General features: G+C 36.2%; 1 pseudogene; it reads right to left on the reverse strand.

The window, feature by feature from the left end:
• Positions 1-337: 337 nt before the first annotated feature.
• The window catches only part of LOC112025542 (uncharacterized), a 27,498-nt pseudogene continuing 6,622 nt past the window's right edge, over positions 338-21,213 (reverse strand).

Below are 21,213 nucleotides of genomic sequence, written 5' to 3' on the forward strand. Positions count from 1 at the left end.
ATAACACATTGTTGTGTTGTCCTTGTGTTTGCATCTCTCTTCCCTGAATCTTTGACATTTAATTTACGTTGTAAATGTGATTTTATTTTATTTAGATTGTTTATCAATTCTGGTATAAGCTTATAATCATTTTCCGCGCATACATTGTTTGATATAAAGCTTGAATTGGTAATTTGTATTTTGGGGGTCTAAACATTCATAGTGTTTTATACACTTATTGAACATTCAGTACTATTCATGGATGCTACTGTATTATTTTAGCCAACTTTTACGTTTATCTACAGGACTTTCAGCAAAATATTTTCAGTTTCAATTTTAGTTTCCCTTCTATGCAAACCTATGCAAACTTGTGAAGCCACTTCTTGATAATCTTGACTTCTTTTCGTTGTGCAGTCAACCACTTTAGGTAGTTTGCCCTTGTACCCAATATGTCAAGGCAATGAGACCCTGCAAAAATCAACTTTAAATTAGTAAACATGTACTCGAATAAAACCCAACAAAAGATATTTATTCATGGATCTCACTACACTTTTTGGTACTATTCATGAGTGCTACTGTACTATTTTAGCTAACTTTTATCTTTATCTAACGTATTTTCAGCAAAACATTTTCAGTTTTAATTTAGTTTCCCTTCTATGCAAACCTATGCAAATCCTTGTAGTACTAAGCCACTGTTTGATTATCTTGACTTCTTCTTTTCGTTGTGCAATCAACCACTCTATTTCGTCTGCCCTTGTACCCAATATGTCAAGGCAATGAGACCCTGCAAAAATCAACTTTAAATTAGTAAACTTGTACTCGAATAAAGCCTGGCAAAAGATAATTATTATTATTTTTTTTTTTTTTGGGGTCCAAAAGTTTAGTGGAACTGTTAGGATCATAAATGAGGCTAATAATTATCACATTCATTTTTGTATACATTATCTTTATCACATTTTAAACGTGGAGTAATTTTTAAATACTCCTGGAGCATGAAAGATGGTACTTTTTTCTCTCACATTTATAGTAGGGTCTACTCATTAAATTCATGGTAGGATCTACCATAAATATGAGAAGAAAGAGCACAATTTATCCTTGCTCTAAGAGTACCTAAGAATTAACGTGGACATCGCTGTAAAATTAGGAATGCAATGCTTTCGGAATGTACATTAATGAGTGTATGAGTAAATTTATTGCATAATTAATCTATTTTATATTACCTTTTTTTGTAGACACGGTAAGTATGCTGTCTGATATGTTTCCAACACCCGAAATAATCAAATATTAGATTACTAAAAACTACCAAATATGACAAAATAAAAGGATAAATATTTTTGCCAAAAAAGAAATCTAGATTATATATTTTTGATAAGTTACCCTCCACTACTATAAGGGTCACGGAGGCCACTGGAGAAGATGATGTTGCTACCAAACTTGTGGAGAACCCTTTTTATATGCTGCAATTTTACATTGAGAAACCAACAAAAAAAAAAAAAAAAAAATCATGTACATCATTTTTTAAACAAATGGTGATGCAGGAAATATGGTTTTATTGCCTCTCCCAATTGGCATGACCAAATCACTACATGTCTACAAAGGCCAAGAAGAGGTTTTAATTACAATAAAGTTTGGTAATTGTTGAAGCTGTGAATACCATAATTTTGCAAATGAAATTTGATTAAACTAGAAAGAGAAAATTGTTAGTTAAATGCATGTGCATTGCCTGCCAGTCCCAAGAAGTCGGTTTATCTGTTGAAGAGATAGCATTTAAATCATAGCAATTTCTACTTTCCCTATGATAAGCAACAACTCCAGAGAAAATTCGGCCAAGAATGTCGGTTCCATTAGCTCCTCCGTCAATACCTTTGCAGACAGTAGTCACTGGATAGTCTGAAGGCGTATCATATTGAGCCACGACTGAATATATATATTCTAAGTAATCTTTTAATTCGGATGCCGCCTTCATTGGCCTAATGGTAAAAAAAAATGTTATAGGACAAAGAAAATAGAAATATTGTTGAGAACAATGTGTAAGTTAATCACTAGTACAGTTATATAAGATGAATGTATACTGACATTTTCCTTGGAAAAACAAAATTATAGTTCAAGTAATAACCACAAATTTTAATTTATGGTTAACAAAGAAATGGGATATACGAAGACAAATGATGCACTTAGTATTATTACTTGCAAGTTTTGAATTTCTTGCTGAGTTCGGAAAGACCATTGGGTTTAGCAGCAACTCTATCGATCTCAGGCCACGAACGCTTTATCGTATCATAGCAGCTCCAACTAACCTCCTGCAATATACATAAAGGAGCCAGACTAAGCCGCTGAGCTACAAGTTTCTTAGCACAAAATATAAGGACTAGTTCAAAGTATAAACTATTGATTTTTACCTGAAAGTCCTTGGTAACAATGACATCTTATGAATTAAGTGGCACAAGGCCATCGAAGTAAAGAAGGGGTGGTGAAGAGGCTACTGCCCCCATTGCAATATGAGGATACTTTAGGCGGAACCATGCTGCAAGCGCTGTTATAAAAAAGTGGAAAACATTAGAAAGTGAGATTAATATATAAAGTCTAGTTTGAGTGAAATTTAATTTCTAATATTCATAAGACTTACTTCCACCATAAGATCCTCCAAAGACTATAACTGGAGAGGAATCGGCTGATAAATTTTTCTTCAAGTCTATTATTACTTCAGCATAATCTGCTATTGCTTGAGCCGAGTTAAAGTACCCGCGAATGGTAGCATTTTCCAATGATTCATCTCCTGTAAATCCGTGTGGCATTGATTTTCCGTAGTACCGATGCTGCAAGAAAAAATAGTTGTGAAGCACAACTTTAGAATATAGTTCCATGATGGGATTGCCATAGGTGAATTTGTTCCAATAAAGAAAAAAAGTTTCAAGGTCATTGAAGGAACAATGTTATTATTTCTATATAATTAAATAATTATCATCAGTTGTGGAATCATATATTTAATGCAGTGAATCTAGGGATTGAAACTAGTAAAGATAGAAATTCAGGCTATGTTTGGTTTAGGGTGTTTTTATCACTCATCACTTATTTTCCATAACTCATCACTCACTTTTTGTGAGTCCCACACCAAGTGTTGTTGTTTGGTTAAGTTTCCATTCTCAATTTCCATAACTCATAACTCAAAAAACTGAGTTAGAGTTGTGGAAAATGAGAGTAAGGGGCTGTTTGGGTAAAAAAAAAATGCTCACTCATCACTCATCACTCTATAATTCATTTCCTATCACTCAAAAATCCCAAAATATCTCCAAAGCCCAATTTGGCATTGGTTCTATTTTCAACTTCAAAAACTCAAAAAATTGGGATCCACACTTTAACCTATGCTACCAATGCACCAGAACCCCTACCCACGTTCTCTCATTTTTTTGCTCTTCCTTCACTCTCATCTTCTCCCATCAAAAAACCCAGAAAAGGACCAAAAACTCTTCCTCCCACTTGGGCACACTCTAGCTAGAACTAGCTTGATTTTTTACATTTTTGTTATAAATAATAATTACTTTTTCTTATCAGTGGTAGTAAAGGTAAAGATGAGTCATGGGATTTTACAGTTCTACTTTACCAAAGAAACTTTTTTTAGAGAAACCTGTTTGAATAGATCAGCCTCAATTAGCCTTGAATAGAAAAACTTTGCATTTTTTAAAATTTGTCTCAATACAGCAAAAGCATAAGTGGAGTGACAACTCGCTAGTGACAGAGCAAGCCTCGCTGGTGAAGAGGTTGGGTCTCAAGGACAGAGACTTTGATCATGGCAAGTTCCTCTTCGGCTGACCAAGAGTGATTCAGATTAGATTAGTGAAAACAACTGAAACAAGTCCTTTAAAAGCTTACACAAGTTGTTGAGTAAAAGATGAGATTAAGAATGACTTCGTGGAGCTTGGGAGCTGAAGAAATGGAGCTAAAGGAATGGGAATGATATGAGCAAAGAAGGTGAAATAATGATCTAAGATGTCCTTTGTGTGCTGCTCTAGGAATGGAGAAAAGTGATGGGTTTTTGGTTTGAAGGGTGTGTGTGTCATTAGAGCCGTTGGTGGGGTTGTGAAAAGTAGTGCCTAAGGTGACAATACTCTGATTGTGGGTCCTTCATATGTGTGTGTAAATATAAAAATACCATCATAACTCAGTTTTTATAACTCAAAAATACCCAAAACTTGTTTTCAGTTTTGCTAACTCATTACTCAAAAATGTGAGTGGGTGATGGAAACAAAACTTGAAAACAAATCCAAATAGGCTGCATCTCCATGGGTCCCACCATTTTCAAGTGATGAGTGATGGAAATTGGGTGATGAGTGATGGAAACACCAAAATTCAAACAGCCCTTAACTTTTTATTGTTTTCAAGTTATGGAAATTGAGTTTTTGTGGCATATTTGTAAATATTTGCAATTTTGTGACACATGACTTGTCTCATCAAGTTAGACCACATATGGTCCAACAGCCACTTTCTTCTTTTCCTCTCTTTCTTCTTCACTTTTCCTCTCTCAAGTTCCAGATGCTTCATTCTTTCTTTCTTTCTTCTTTTCATCTCTTTCTCTCAACCAATGTTTCCTTCTTTCTTCTTCAACCTAGACACACCACTTGAACCTCAAAATGGAACTCTCGGCCTAACTCAATTCTCATAGCTCTCTTGCATTCAAGTTTTCTCAATAGCTCTCTTAGCCTCATAGCTTTCTCGGCCTCCTATCTTTGGTTTAGGTAGTTTGGTTCAAGATCTAGTGATTTTTTTGTTTCCAAACCTCTTTGGTTTGGATTTGTGGGTTTTCTTATGCGTTGGTCTAGAATTTTTCATTGGTCTCTTTGTTTAAATATCTATGGGTGTTTTTTGGGTTGATTGGCATTTTTATGGCTTTTTTTGGTTAACATCTGTGTGTGTTTATGGAGCTATTGATGATTATAATATTTGCTACTGTGATTACTGATTAGGTGTTTAAAATGGAAGAAAAGTAGCATTTTGATAGTTGAGGTTTGGAAAGGAGAGATGAGATATGGGTTGGAATACAAATGTATCTGTATTTTTTTTTTTTTTCTTCTTCTATGAAGTGTAGAGAGAAATGGAAGAGTTTCATGCAAGTGCTTTGTAAGGTTGAAATTTATCAACCATCTTGTTGGCTTTATTCCGTACCAATTTGCTAGTAATTTAGCACTTAGTAACCCTGTATTTAAGTGGGATTCTTGTAAGGGTAGTGTGTGAAGAGAGTGTGAAGAATTGCTCATTCTTGTGCAAAGAAGCAAAAATTCATGGCTAGGACTCGCGACTGACTCGCAGCTTGCAGGCCACCAAATGCTGTGCACGTGAGAAGCATGCGGGAAGGTGAAGGGTCACGCCAGCTGTCGTACTACAGGAGAAAAAACCCAGGCTGGCCAGGCCGTTACCTCACGACTTGAACTTGTGACTTGGACAAGCCACGAGGTCAAGCCACCAACTTACCCTATTTGGCAAAAACTGACTCTTCATATATAGACCCTTATACCCACGAAATCAAGAGAGCTTCTAGAGAGAATTTTGTAAGAGAAACCCTAGAGAAAAACAAGATTGCTTTATCCCCAATCTTCAATAAGAGACTCTACAAATTCCTCTACTCTCTTCCTCTCCATTGATACATCCTTGAGAGACTATTGACCAAATCATTTTCTCATCACACCCACGTCTGTGAGAAGGTACATTTGGTACTAAGGGAAGCAGTTTGGAAGGGAAGAATGACTATTGGTTGATGCTATGGTGTATAGCGAAATTTGGTAAGTTAAAGAAGAAATAGGTTCGACACAACCTCGTTGGAGCAAGAAGCTTGGAGGGCTTAGGTACACTGAGTAGATTAGGCTTGGAGAGTTTTTTGCTGTTTATGTGTCCCAACTACATTCTTTAGTGAATTATTTACCACTTGGAGAGCGGCGAAGAGGTTTTATGCTGAGGGCTTCGGTTTCCTCTTCAATAACACATCACGTGTTGTCCTTGTATTTAACTTATGTTCATGTTCTGCACATTAATTGTTTGATAATAAGCTTGAATTGATATTTTATAATTTGGGGTCTAAATGTTCAAAGGTGTTTTACATGCATTTTAAACTTTCAATTGGTATCAAAGCAGGTACACTCGTTGTGGTTTAAAAACCTGAGTGTGATCCTTGACCCTTTTGAGATGGATAGGTCTTAATCTTTAAATGTTCCACCATTTTTTGATGGTAACAATTATGCCTTCTAAAAAGTTAGAATGAGGACATTTCTTTGCTCTATTGATGACACCGTGTGGGATGCGGTTAAAATATGTTGGACTAGGCCGGACGCTGCTAAGTCTACTTAGGATAAGGCAGCTCTTGTGGCAGCCAATGCTAACAGTAAAGCTCTAAATGCTATTTTCTGTGGTGTGTTTCCAGATAAATTTCACAGGATATCTTACATAACTGTTGCCAAGGAAGCTTGGGAGATTTTGGAGACAACTTATGAGGGGGCTAAGAAAGTGAAGGACACAAAACTCCAAATGATTACCACCTAGTTTGAAGAGCTCAAGATGGGTGAAGATGAATCGTTTGATTCATTCTATGGGAAGCTCAACGAAATTGTCATTGCTAAGCTCAATCTTGGTGAGAAGATTAAAGATACTAAGGTGGTGAGAAAAAACTTGAGATCCTTGCCTGAAAGCTTTAGAGCAAAAGTCACAGTCATAGAAGAGAGTAAAGACTTGGATGAGATCAAAATTCAGGAGCTGATTGGGTCTCTCCAAACATATGAACTAAGACTGGCTTCCCACAAGACGAGTAAATTGCTTGCTCTCAAAACCATCACCGAAAGAATGGATGATCCTTCTGAAGAAGATGGAGTGGAGAAGGAAGTAGCATATCCTGCGAAAAACTTCTGCAAATTTCTGAAGATGAAGAATAGTGAGAAACCATTCAACAGAGGGAAATTTTCATCTTCAAGATGTGATAGGAAAGAGTTAACGAGGAAAGAAGGGAAGGATTTTCAATCTCCTTCGGACATTGTGTGTTATGAATGCAATGGTCATGGACATCTTAAGATGGAGTGTCCTAATTTCTTGAGAGGGAAAGGCAAGGCGTATGCCACAACGTTGAGTGATACAAACTCTTCGAGTTCTGATTCTGAAGTGAGTTATGACAGAGAAGGAAACTACTCCGCATTCATGACCATTGCACATGTGGAGTCCTCAAATGATTTAAGTACACTTGTGAAGGAGCTTGGTGAGCATTCTGATTTGGAGTCTATTGGAATAGTTGAAGAGTCTGAAGATGAGGAAGTTGGAAAAGCAGTGGGATTGCAAGAGACTTACAACTCACTCCTTGAGAAAACCGGTGAATATGCTAAGGTGGCTAATGCAGCCATTAAGAAGATAAAGAGGGCTGAGGAAGATTACAAAAGTCTTCTAGCACGATACAAGGAGGCAAAGTGTGAGATTGAAACACTAAATGGTGAGCTATCAGAAGTTTACACGAAAGTGAGATTTCTTGAGCAAGAGGTAGTGCAAGCTCATGCCAAGATAGAGAGAGTCTCCTCCCAAAAGTTAAAAGATGTTATTTCATCTCAAAAACCTTCCTTAGACAAGTCTAGGTTGGGATACATCGGAGGGAGTGGCTCGTCAGCCAAGGTCATCAAAGAAGTGAAGCTTGTAAAGGCTAAAGAGATGACTGTGAATAAGTCTATTCCTGAGAATATTAAGGTTGAGAAGATGAAAAATGTGGCTGATCAATGGGTGCTCAATAAGTCCCACAATCAATCAGAATCTAGATATGGAGCTAGAGGAAGATCACTTCCAAGATCATAGCAGGGTCCTAAAATGAACTATCTTTGTCACTATTGCGGAATGCAAGGACATACTAGACCCAACTGTCATAAGCTAAGAGCATTGAACAATGCAAGCGCTCCTCGATCATGAGGAAGGAGAAATGACGAGAGATCTTGGGGTGGTGAGCGACCAAGAAGTCAAAACCGTGATCCCGGAATGATGGACATGATGAAGATGATTGGTGCCTTCACAAATTGTTTAGAAAGCTTCACAAGAAGGTTTGATAGTCCAAACTCTCGTACCCAATCCGTAAAGGATATCACCCCAAATGCACGTGACGTGTGAGTGACGAAGGGTACTCATGCATCAATTCTTCCAATGTCTTGTGAATATGTTTGGGTGTTTGCCTTATACTTCTGTTTGTTTTAATTTGTTGCGTATTTATTTGTTTCGCTTTAAAATGTTTTTACATTGTCTTTGATCAATCTTTTATTACTTTTATGTCAAAAATCTAAAAACACATAAAAAGTAGAAAATCCAAAAGTTTGATCAACTTTGTTGAGTGTTGTCTCAATGCATGTTTTACCTTGTACCTTTGTACTAATGGCTTTGCACATTTAATGAGCTTAGCTTGTCTCTTATGCACTCATATCGTTGTGGAAGAACTTCTGAAATCTTTGTGACTATTGTAAATAGATCTTCAACCTTATCATAAATAATTAGTGAATGGTTTTGTTGATCTTGAGACATGTATAGACTTGTGTCTATATATCTTCACACTTTTATTTTTATTGCTTTTACTTAAAGAGCTCACGAAATGTAAATCTCCAAATGAAAAGAGATATTGAATTGCAAAAACCTACCGCACAAACTAGTATTTAACTAGGAAAAAGGAAAAGCGACCAAAGTAAAATTTATGATGCCCAAAAAGCCAAAGGCTAAATCATCAAATTGAAATATTGAAAATTTCAGGCATCAATCTCATAATGAGATATGTTTCTTCAAAAAGATTAAATGATATGTTGAAAATGGAACCAAATGAAAAGTTTCAAAGAATTGTACTCAAGTTTATGTGGGAGGTCATATATGCACATTTCTATAATTGAGATGGGTCACATTATCTAGTGCTAGTTGTGTATGCCTTGATTGAATTGATCATTGAAGCTTCACATTAGACTAAGGACTATCTCACTTTTGATATTCACACACAACACACAAGTCTATGTTCAATGAATGCCATATTCATTTGTGTGATTGTACTTGTTTAAATGTGTTTTTACAAGCTCAGTCTGTGTTGATCAAACACAAAAAGATTTTTGAGTGTTTTATTTTATTTTTGGAAAGTATTTTTTTTTTTCACAAAATTGTCAAAAATTTCAAAAACAGTGTTGCCCTGTTTTGGCGACTTAGTCACAAGTAGGTCCAGTCGCATGTCCCAGTCGTGAGCCTACTCCGAGAATTTTCGCGGCTTACTAGTGGGTCATGGTTGCAGTCGCAAAAAATACTTAGAAAATTTTTCAAAAATTCTGAGTTTTTATGCTTTTTACAACTCAATGAGGCGACTTGTTCGCGAGTGGAAGGTCTAGTCGCGATGGGTGCACAAAGATTTTCGCGGCTCCCCTGGCAACTATCTTGCGGGTAGACCTTCCAGTCGCAAAAAACACTTAGAAGATTTTTTTGAAAATCTTGGTCTTATAGTGTTTCACAGCTTACCCTGGCGACTTAACTCAATCGCGAAAAACGCATGTTTTGTGTTTTATGGACAGTTTTTAAAATTATTTTTTTAGTTTTTCCCTCGAATATCAATGACTGTTCATTGTCTTCTTCATTTCTCTCTCTCAAACACTCCGTGTCTCACTGAAAAAGATTCCATTTTTGCATCATGTCTTCATCAAACACCAAGAAAAAGGTATGGGTTTTATATATTTCACTTCACTCTTACTGTTTTGTCATTTTTTTCTTGATTTGATTGCTACATCTGCGTTCTGCGATATATTGTTTTCAAAAATGGGTTTGCCTAAATATGTTGAGAATGTTTGTGTGAGGATATTTTCGCTTGTTGCATAGGTGTTTTAGAGTTATGTGTCTTCATCAGGTTGCTAATCGTTGGTCTGAGCATTGATATTTGATAGATTGTCTTTGGGCATATGGGTTTGGGGTTTTCTGTATTTCTCTTTGTTGGAAATTTAGACCCCTTAAAACAACAATTGGATTAACCTAGTTAATTAGCCAAGTTGTTACTTAGTCAAATTATGCAATTCTAGGTTAAACAATCAAACAATCATATCAAAAATATAAAGCAGGGAAATAATAAATAACACAATGATATGATCACCCAGAAAACCACACGGTAAAAACCTGGGGAGGATTTGACCCATCTATCCCCAAGGTAAACCTGAATCCACTATCTTGAAAGAATCGAAGTTCATACAAAAGGACTTACAAGCTCCCCGCTTGACTTCCTAATGCTACCCACCAGTAGAACTTACTGACACGACCACGTGCAAGCTCCGAATCCACGGACTCCTTCTTTCTTTGGATTCTTCAATCAGCTACAAACACCCACGCTTGATAATCTTTAAGCTTCAATGGTAGCAACCGAGTTGATCATCAAGATATTGAAGTAATCTCTACCTGAAAACCCTAAGCTTTATGTAAAGGAAAGCTCATCTAGATCTCACAAGAGATTTACACAAAACAGCAAAGTATGAGCAACAACTCAACTAGAGCAACTCTAAAAACGTGGCTAGGGTTTTTCTTTATATACCTAGGGTAAAAACAGAAAACCCAAAACATTTAATGAGCTAGGGCTGAGCTGGAATATTCTGCAGAAAAACATTCTGCTCGAGATTAGATCGATCGAGTCTTTCCTTCGATCGATCGAGCCAGGCCGAAATGCACCAACGCATCTGCAGCTACTCGATTCCAACTTTACATGAAAGACCCAACTTTGAGCAAGCCTAAATAAGACTAACCAACCTGTTTTGATCATGATTTGCCAACAATACAAATTAGAGTTCTAAATACATAAAATCCTAAATCTTTAGAACCTAACAAACTCCCTCTTTGGCAATCCGTGACAAAACACAAATACTAAGCTCAAAGTTTACAATTTAAAAAGCCCTTTACAAAATAATGCTTATAAACCAAAATTCAATCCTAACTACTATCCATCAGTTGCAAATGTAGACAACAGCTCAATTGAATCAACCTGTTTATTCCTGAAATACTCAATAAACGCATAAACGCATGTGTGACAGAAAATAGTATATAAACAGGTATAACATTCTTGTATGATTCACATAAACACACAATAAAGACATATATCAAATGAATAACTCATAGAATATAAATCAATAAACAGTGAATCTAAAACAACAAGAATCATAAAGAAAACATGTATATCAATCAATGTTACTCCCCCTAACATGAATATCCCCAAAAAATGATATATAAGGTGAAGTACCTAAATACAATCTAACAGCTCCACAAGCAACAAAAACTCTCCCTAACTACAAAACTCCTCTACAAATACTACTCCCCCTTTTTGTGACAGAATGCCAAAGGGCAATCACAATCCATCATCAAAAGGAGGTGGTGAGGGAGACCAAAGATGTGCCAGATCAGCTCGCAACGCACGAATCTCATCAAGCAAGTCTACCAAAATCTGACCATGAGCCGCCTGAATGGTTAGGAAAGTCTCCAAAGTATGATGGATATCAAAGTCATCTGATGGAGGTAGAGGAACAGCAGCAACAGCAGCATCAGGATCAGGAACAGCCTCACCAAAAAGACCTGTAGAAGAAGAGGGAGGAGGTGCAAACCCAGACGGTGAAGACCTAGGGTGTTTAGAGCCAGCTCGAAGATGAGCAGCCCTCTATCTAAGAAAAGACGTACCTAAAGGACCAATGACATGCACAGGCTCAGAAAAGGGAAAACCACTAAGATCAAGATAAAGAAGAATCCTATGAATAAAAATAGGATGAACCAGGGCATGAGAGGAAGATGAACTCCTATACACTTCGTTCAAAGAACGAAGGAACAAATGAAGAAAACTAATAGGAGCATCAGTAACTAGAGCATACAAAAAGACACACCTCTCGAGAGGAATGGTGTGCATATGAGAAATGGGCCAAAAGCAATGACACGCGATCCTAAAGAAAAGATAGTGAAGCTCAGCAAACTCAGCAGTGGTGATCCTAGGATCAGAACCCCACTAGATAGATGACCCAGTGATGTAAGACATGACATCACTCAAAACGGGAGACTCATCATAAGGGTAGACAGGGTGCTGGACCAAAGGTACCCCTAGAGCATCAGCCACTACGGTAGGAGTAATGATGTACTTTACGCCTTGTATCCAACTCTTTACTAAAGTGTTAGAATCATAGACGCGGATCGAGATGTTCGAGTAGAACTCTAAAATCAAGGTAGCAGGTGGAGGAGGATCAGAAATATCCACCAAAGGTAGCCAGCCCCTACGCTTTAAGTTTGCCCTAATGGCAGGATCCAACTCATCTAGAACGACAGAACACTCAGACCATATCTTACGCTTAAGGTTCAGCTTCTCAAAGATCTCTTGGTTTTTCTCACTCGGAAATTTCTCACGGTCAAAGGACGAGGGGGAAAGAGTCGGTGAAGGGACAGACCTACGAGCTCTAGTTTTCCTAGGCATGATGCTAAGGAAAGGACGGAGACACAGGAGAAAACCAAAAGAGAAACAAAGAAAAACCAAGGGCAGACTGCAAATTAGCACCAAAAATAAAAAACAAAAAACTATATGATGCATGAACAGTTAAAATGCCATGATGCATGTACTAATGCAGTAAACAAAGTTCAATTTTAAGTTCAATTTCACAAAATTGGCTCGAGCATAGAGTTTCTAACCAAAAACCCCAAAAATTTGAAAACCACTTGTAAAATTTTGAAGCACATTGATGAATTAAGCATTACAAAATACAATCCATAGATGATAATGCCTAATTACATCCAATTAACAAGCTAATTTTATCAAATTCAACCTAATTGAACAAAATCCCCAATTCGGAACAATTATAAACCCTAGAATTTTCAATTTTCCACACAATCCAAAATTGATCAAATTAAACTATCAAGAACATATTTATAGCTTGTCCCCATAAAAACCATTGATCAATTGCACAAAATTGGGCTTCAAACATCAAAAATCCCAAAAAGAAAGAGGTTTGAAATTATGAGATAAAATGCATGAAAAATGCAAATAAACTAAAAAATGAGGGGCAAAAGAGACTTACCTGCTTGAGGAAAAAGAATTCTTGCAAAAATTTTGGAGGAAAATGACAAAAAATCGCTGTAGATCCTTGCCTAGTCGGAGAGAGAAAAGAGAGTTTGAAAAAGTCTTTTGAAAAAGGAATGGACTCAGTCAAATATCACTGTTTAAAAAACCTGATTCACGACTTTCGATTGATTGAAAATTACATTCGATCGATCGAATCACTCTGAAAGTTTTAAAAAGGATTTTAAATATTTTCGATCGATTGAAAAACAGAATGGATCGATCGAATCAGGCAGTGGATCATAGTATTTTGAGAAAAATTTCAGTTTTGAAAAATAATTCTAGGTTAAAACAATCAAACAATCATATCAAAAATATAAAGCAGCGAAATAATAAATAACACAATGATATGATCACCCAGAAAACCACAGGGTAAAAACCTAAGGATGATTTGACCCATCTATCCTCAAGGCAAACCTGAATCCACTATTTTGAAAGAATTGAAGTTCATACAAAAGGACTTACAAGCTCCCCGCTTGACTTCCTAATGCTACCGACCAGTAGAACTTACTAACACAACCACGTGTAAGCTCCGAATCCACGGATTCCTTCTTTCTTTGGATTCTCCAATCAGCTACAAGCACCCACGCTTGATAATCTTTAAGCTTCAATGGTAGCAACCAAGTTGATCATCAAGATATTGAAGTAATCTCTACCTTGAAAACCCTAAACTTTGTGTAAAGGAAAGCTCCTCTAGATCTCACAAGAGATTTACACAAAATAGCAAAGTATGAGCAACAACTTAACTAGAGCAACTCTAAAAACGGCTAGGGTTTTTCTTTATATACCTAGGGTAAAAACAGAAAACCCAAAAACGTTTAATGAGCTAGGGCTGAGCTGGAATATTCTGCAGAAAAACATTCTGCTCGAGATTCGATCGATCGAGTCTTTCCTTCGATCGATCGAGCCAGACCGAAATGCACCAATGCATCTGCAGCCACTCGATTCCAACTTTACATGAAAGACCCAACTTTGAGCAAGCCTAAATAAGACTAACCAACCTGTTTTGATCATGGTTTGCCAACAATACAAATTAGAGTTCTAAATACATAAAGTCCTAAATCTTTAGAACCTAACACTCTTTGATTGAGGTTCTTAGTTTGTCAATTTGGTTGTATGTTTGGTGTTTGTAATTAGCATTATTTTGTTTTTAAATCATCACATCTTGTATGTGCTGCTACCTTTATTTTCCTGTTTGCACAGTTAATTCTCATTACGCCATGTCTCATTGTCATTTGCTCAATTCTATCTGAATGTGTTTTTACAATGCCATTGTTTTTGCTCCTGTCTGCATACATTTAGATTAAACTTGTTTGACTTGATTTATCCATTTTTGGTTATCATCTGTGCTTAATTTGTGTTTTCTCTAGTCACTCTATTTCTCTCCTTATAATTACCTTGTTACTAATGTGTGTGCATTTCCACATTATGTGTTTTGTTCTTGTTGCAGCCTTTTCTGCTTGTTTACAGATGGTTGCATCTCCTACAAAGAAGAAGACTGCTGCTAAGAAATCTAACGAAAGGCTAAAAATGGATCCTAACTTATTTAGGTTGGTTCAACACTTTGAGAGATATAAGGATTTCTTCTTAAAAGGAACCACCATTCAGGAAAGATTTGTTGATCTAAATGACTTGAAAGATACTTTCATTCCAGAATGTTTTGAAGGCAGGGGATGGGAGAAGCTGCTGGGTGACCTACCCCTTGTGTGCGAACCCTTGATACGGGAATTCTATGCAAATGCTGTTATAAAGGAGGATGAGCTGAACTGTTGGATTAGAGGACGTGAGTTCACCATAGATGCTCATGATATTGATAAGGTTCTAGGGCTTAGGAGACTAGAGGACTATGATTTCACCAACTACTAAGATAGGATGCTATCTTTGGATGTTGTTCAGTCTTGGCTTGGTGGTGTTAAAGAAAAGAGATGTCTCAACACTATTGACTTTTCTGCCGAATTGAGGTGTCTGGCTACTATCATGATGTTTAACTTGTATCCCATAAGAAAGATGACCACTCTTACAAATGCCAGAGCCATCTTCCTCATGGAGCTCAAGGAGAAAACCTTCATTGATATAAGTTCTCACATATATGACACACTTGTGGATGAGACTAAAACCACCTCAAGGGCCAAACTGATCTTCCCCAGTCTTCTTTTGAGGATTTTCAGAGCAAAGGGTATTGCAATTCCTCAAGATATTAGTCCCTTGCCTCATCTATCTACCATAAACAAATTACTCTCACAAGGATACAAAGTCGTCTTCCAAGTGAAGAAAAGGAGGATGTTCAAGAAGAAGGGGATCCGATGGAGACTAAAGCAGAAGCTGCAGAATAATTAGTCACACCCAAGAGCAGAAGAAAGAGGAGTACAGCCTCAACTTCATCAGCTGTACCTCCTGATGCATTTCAAATCATCCTGGAGAGACTTGATACACTCAAAGAGGTTCAAAATCAGCATACTGAAAGGATGACAGCAATGCAGGATCAGCTTGATGTGCTTTCTGCCAAATTTGACAGCATCCACACCAACTAGGAGTAATGACCCTTTGGCCATTCCGGTCAAAAAAGAGAAGAATTTTTGGGGGCTACTACTTGAGGGGGAGTGATTTTTTTAGGGGGAGCTTTATTATCATATCTTGTTATGTTTTTAGCTTTGTTATTGTGTTTTGTGTTTTGGTTAGCTGCTGTTTTTATAGGTTTGTTACACTTTAGTTTGAGTTTTTGTGTGGTTAAAACTCATAACTCTTGGATAGTTTGAATCTTTGGTGGAAGTTACTCAGTATATATTATGATGTTTATTCAGCATATCTTACTTTATGTATTTATGGTTTGTACCTGGTACCTTTATAGGTTTTTAAGATTTTTGTTTATGCTTGTACCCATATTGCTTTTGTAAGCTTTTAGGGTTGTTTCTTTGCACTTGCAGCCTTTGTGCTTTGTTCAATCAATACTTATAACTAAGTGTTATGCATTTCCTTCTAAGTACTGTCACTCTTGTGCCCTTGTAGGATTTTTCCTAGATGCACATACTTCTTGTACTGTGCATTGGTTAAGTGTTGGTCATTCAAGTAATATGCCTTGTGTTTGTCAACTTGAATGTCCGAATGTTCATTCCAAGTTTGAATGAACATTGTGATTACTTGTTTATAGTGATTGCTCATTTTGGTCTTACCATGGTTTATTGCTTTATTCCGTTGTGCTTGATCACATTATGCTTGATCACATTGTGCTTGCTCCATATGCTTTACAAGTTTTCTGAATACAATGAACTTATTGTGCTGTTGTGTTTCAGGAGTTCTTGTTCTTATGGTTCTAAAGCTTCACAGATTCTAGAGTTAGGTGTGAGTGAGTTTTCCAACTGTTCCCAACTCACACGTTAAGTCTAGAGTTTGTTTTAGGGTTTTGTCATAGAATAGCCAAAGGGGGAGACTATAAGGTTGAAATTTATCAACCATCTTATTACCTTTATTATGTGCTAATTTGTTTGTAATTTAGCACTTAATAACCCTATATTTATGTGAGATTCTTGTAAGGGTAGGGTGTGAAGAGAGTGTGAAGAATTGTTCATCCTTGTGCAAAGAAGTAGAGATTCACAATTAGGACTTGCGACTGACTCGCGGCTTGCAAGCCACCAAATGCTGTGCACGTGAGAAGCATGCGGGAAGGTGAAGGGTCATGCTAGTTGTCGTACTACAGGACAAAAGTTCCAGGTTGGCCAAGCCGTTACGTCGCGACTTAAACTCGCGACTTGGACAAGCCGCAAGGTCAAGCCACCAACTTACCCTGTTTCGCAAAAACTGACTCTTCATATTCCAAACACACACCACTATATATCTTATACCCACAAAATCAAGAGAGCTTTCAGAAAGAATTTTGTGAGAAAAGCCCTAGAAAAAAACAAGATTGCCTCATCCCCAATCTTCACTAAGAGACTTTACAAATTCCTCTACTCTCTTCCTCTCTATTGATACATTCTTGAGAGGCTATTGACCAAATCCTTTTCTCATCACACCCACGTCTATGAGAATGAACATTTGGTGCTAAGGGAAGCAGTTTGAAAGGGACCAATGACTATTTGTTGATGCTATGGTGTATAGCGAAATCCGGTAAGCTAAAAAAGAAATAGGTTTGGCATAACCTCGTTGGAGCAAGAAGCTTGGAAGGCTTAGGTACACTGGGTAGATTAGGCTTGAAGGGTCTTCTACTGTTCATGTATCCCAACTACATTCTTTAGTGGATTATTTACTGCTTGGAGGGCGGTGGAGAGGTTTTACGCTGATGGCTTTGATTTCCTCTTCAATAACACATCGCGTGTTGTCCCTGTGTTTGCATCTCTCTTCCTTCATCTTTGCCTTTTATTTTTTGTTGTGAATGTGATTATAATTGGCTTAGATTTTTTATCAATTCTGTATTTAGCTTATGTTCATGTTCCGCACATTAATTGTTTGATAATAAGCTTGAATTGATATTTTGTAATTTTGGGTCTAAATGTTCAAAGGTGTTTTACACGCATTTTGAACTTTCATGCTTAACAACAGAAGTAATAGCAATTCTAAGTGTGACTGACTAGTGGGCTCCACACTTTCGAGTTAAAGTTTCTCTTTTAAATTGAAAAATAAGCCAAGAACTGATGCCAAACACATTTGGGGAGTGCATTAATAGAAAATAGAGAATTGGATATAAGATATGAATTAAATTTTTCGATTAGGAGAACTATGATATGAGAACTGAGATATGAGTCAGTAGTAAACCAAACATGGCCTCAATCTCTTGGAAGGTCTCACAAGATTTTAGGCATTTACATGATTCCTTTGTTTTTGGCTTTTTCATTTGCATGATTCTTATTTTTACCTGTGATATATATTTTAGGAATGGTTCTAGCTTTCTTGTTATTCTCATAGTATTTCTTTATTGTAGCTTGCTTACCAAGACACCCACTTGAGAAGCTAAGAATGCGTGCTTGAGTGGGAAACATTGGTACATATTTAGGTGAAAAAACTATCTTATATACTACTAATTTCGGTTGACCCAAAATATTGCGGATTTTTGCATTCAAATCTTGTTATATGTTATAATTAGTATCTTGACTTTGTCATCTATAGTACCCATTTTTTTGTGTGGCTACCATTGACTAAAATTTTACTTGTTTTATTCATGACCATTTGTTTATTTATGAACAGGAATATATATTAACGTTAAAACAAATAGATTGTTCAGAAGTGAATGGTCTTCCATTTAAGTATAATGTTCCATTTGTTTTAATGTTAATATTTTCTGTAAAATGAATCATTTTTTTAAATGTAATTTTTTTTTCTTTTTTTGGGTAACAGCCTTAAAAATGACCCTTTTTTGGAGTTTGGTATGCACAAAAAGTTATTAATATTTCTTGTATAATTCAAAACATGAATACTATCTAAAGAGCCAACTAATATAATCTATATTTTAAAAAAACCAAGTATAAATTTGATTTTCCAACTAAAATAATTGATAATATTCAAGTTCTTGATAAACTTAATACTTTTAAAATTAGCTGTCCAATATTATATTGTAAACACCCTATTGGTGTCATTGATGATTTTATTTTCAAACAGTTCATTTCCAGTTTGCCTTGATGTACAAATTGACGCCTACACTCACACGACTCTTCGCTTTGAGCTTAGTTCATTGTAGGTAATCTATCATTAGGGTTTTCTTTTTTTTTTTTGGAAATCCATCATTGGTTTTAATTAATAGTCCTGTTGCTGGTATTATGACATAATTAATTAAGAGAATTATAATAATCTATCATTGGGGTAATTTTTTTTTTTTAAAAATCTATTATTAGTTTTACTTAATAGTCCAATTGTAAGCTTTAACATAGTACTTAGTAGTACTATCTTATATAGGTCTATCTATCTTCAAGGGTTCATTCATACTCCAAAGAATGGTGTCGACCCGAATGGTATAATTTTAGTTTCTTAGCTTTTTAATTCTGATTTTTCTGGTTGGGATGTCCATAAATTATATTGGTGGTTTGAAAACTCCACAGTTGATCTTATTTTGAAAATTCTTATTTTTCCAACCAGTAACAAAGATCAGTGGGCTTGGACTTACACAAGCTCTGGGGAACTGTCAATTAAGTCGGCTTATTGGAGCTGCAGGGAATCTATGCATCATAATTTTGCCCCCTTTTGGAATTGTATTTGGAAAGCTAAACTCCATGAGAGGCACAAAATGATGATTTGGAGGATTGCTGCAGGTTGCTTGCCTACTAAAGATAAGCTAAGCAAGTTTGTAGATATTGGTGATGTTTACTATCCCCTCTGTAGGTTGGAAACTGAAACCTCCCTTCATCTTATTGCTCTTTGTCCAGTAGCTAAGGCAGTGTGGTTCAGTAGTAAATAGGGACTAAGAATGGATCCTTTTGGTTTCTCTTCAAAAGTGGATTTCATTCAATTTTTGTGTTCACCCCCATTTACTAACCAGCTTAGTCAGAAGAATGAATTCTTGTTATTTGGGGCCATTCTCTGTGATGGAATTTGGAAGCTGAGAAATCAAGTGTATTTTGAAAACCTGCCCTTGAGATGTGATAAATTAATAGCTAGAGTTTGGAAGTTATTTATGGAGTTTAAAATCACTAGACCGGTTGCTCCTGCATTTCTAAACATCAATCATCCTTCGCAGCCTTGGTCCCTTCCCAAGCATCTATCTATTAAATTAATGTTGATGTAGCTATTGGTCCAAATTATTCATCCTTAGCCTTGGTGGCTAGAGACTGGAGAGGGGATTTGGTTTTGCTTGCTCTCAAAAAGCAAAAACCACCTTTCCTCTCCAAGCAGAGGCTGAGGCTGTGAGATGGGCTATCTCTTTGGTTGCAAAGTTGGAGGCGGAGAATGTTATTATTGAGACAGATTCTAAGATTTGTCAGGATGCTATTCATGAGCTGATGATGCCGCCGCCTTGGAGGATTGCTTCTATCCTTGCGGACATGCAGTCTCTTCTTGTATCTTATTCTAATGTGTCTGTTGTTTGGGTGTCTAGGCTAGCTAATATGGCAACTCACTCCTTAGCTAAATGGTCTTTAGCTTGTAATTTTTTTGGTTCTTTTGATTGGGATAGCTGTCCTCCTTGTTTTGCTTTTGTAATTAGGAAGGAAAGGCTAAGCTAGCCTTTGTTTGTTTTTTGTTTCTCTGTTTCAATAAAAATTTTCTTTCCATAAAAAAAAAAAAAAAAAGTCTCTCTCTTAGTCTATGTCCGTTCACAAATGGATTCATTAGACCCCAATTCAAAATTTTAATCTCTCTCTCTCTCTCTCTCTCTCTCTCTCTCTCTCTCTCTCTCTCTCTCTCTCTCTCTCTCTCTCTCTCTCTCTCTCTCTCTCTCTCTCTCTCTCTCTCTCTCTCTGGGAGTGTTCTAACTAAGGGCTAGTTTGAGGATTTTGAGTGAAATGGAAAGAGTTTTAAATATTTGAATGATTTTGATGAAACATATTTTAACCTTTTAAGGTAATTCACACTTTTACATAACCATAAGCCTCTATGAAGATTGACCAAGAGAGAGATGCTAAAGGTTGGAGAATAAAGAGAGAGAGAAAAAAAAAATAAAAACTAAAAATAAAAACTAAGCAATAAAAACTTTTCTTTCTCTAGTCTCTATGTTATATTAGTTTTTTTTTTTTTTTTTTTTTGAGAGAGAAAGAGAGTTTCAACCTATAGCGTCTGCTCTTAATGATAACTCTTTATTATCAGACCAAGACACCAATCGGTTTTTGGTGTATGCGGGAATTGAATCCCAAATCTCTTATTTAATCATCAGAAACTTTACTAATTGAGTTAAAAGAGATAAAATAAATGCTAGTAACTTAGTAGGCAGGATATAATGTTAAGTGATGATGTAGACAATAGTATTTTTTTTAACGGTTAGATCTCTTCATAATCTATAGTGTAAAAATAGTGTAATTAATTTTGCAAAATTACATCAGGTGTAGTTTGAACTCAACCTATATATATATATATATATATATCATTCAAGTGAAAAATAATTAGTCAACTCATAAGATGTAATTAAAAAAAAAAATTCCCCACTATTCAAATAAATTAAAGTAGTAATACTTCCAAGTTTATAAACTCATTACATCTCATGAGTTTGACTTTTTTTTTTTTTTTTTTTT

This window comes from Quercus suber, unplaced genomic scaffold (genome assembly GCF_002906115.3).
Source record: "Quercus suber isolate HL8 unplaced genomic scaffold, Cork oak 2.0 scaffold_483, whole genome shotgun sequence".
NCBI lineage: Eukaryota > Viridiplantae > Streptophyta > Magnoliopsida > Fagales > Fagaceae > Quercus > Quercus suber.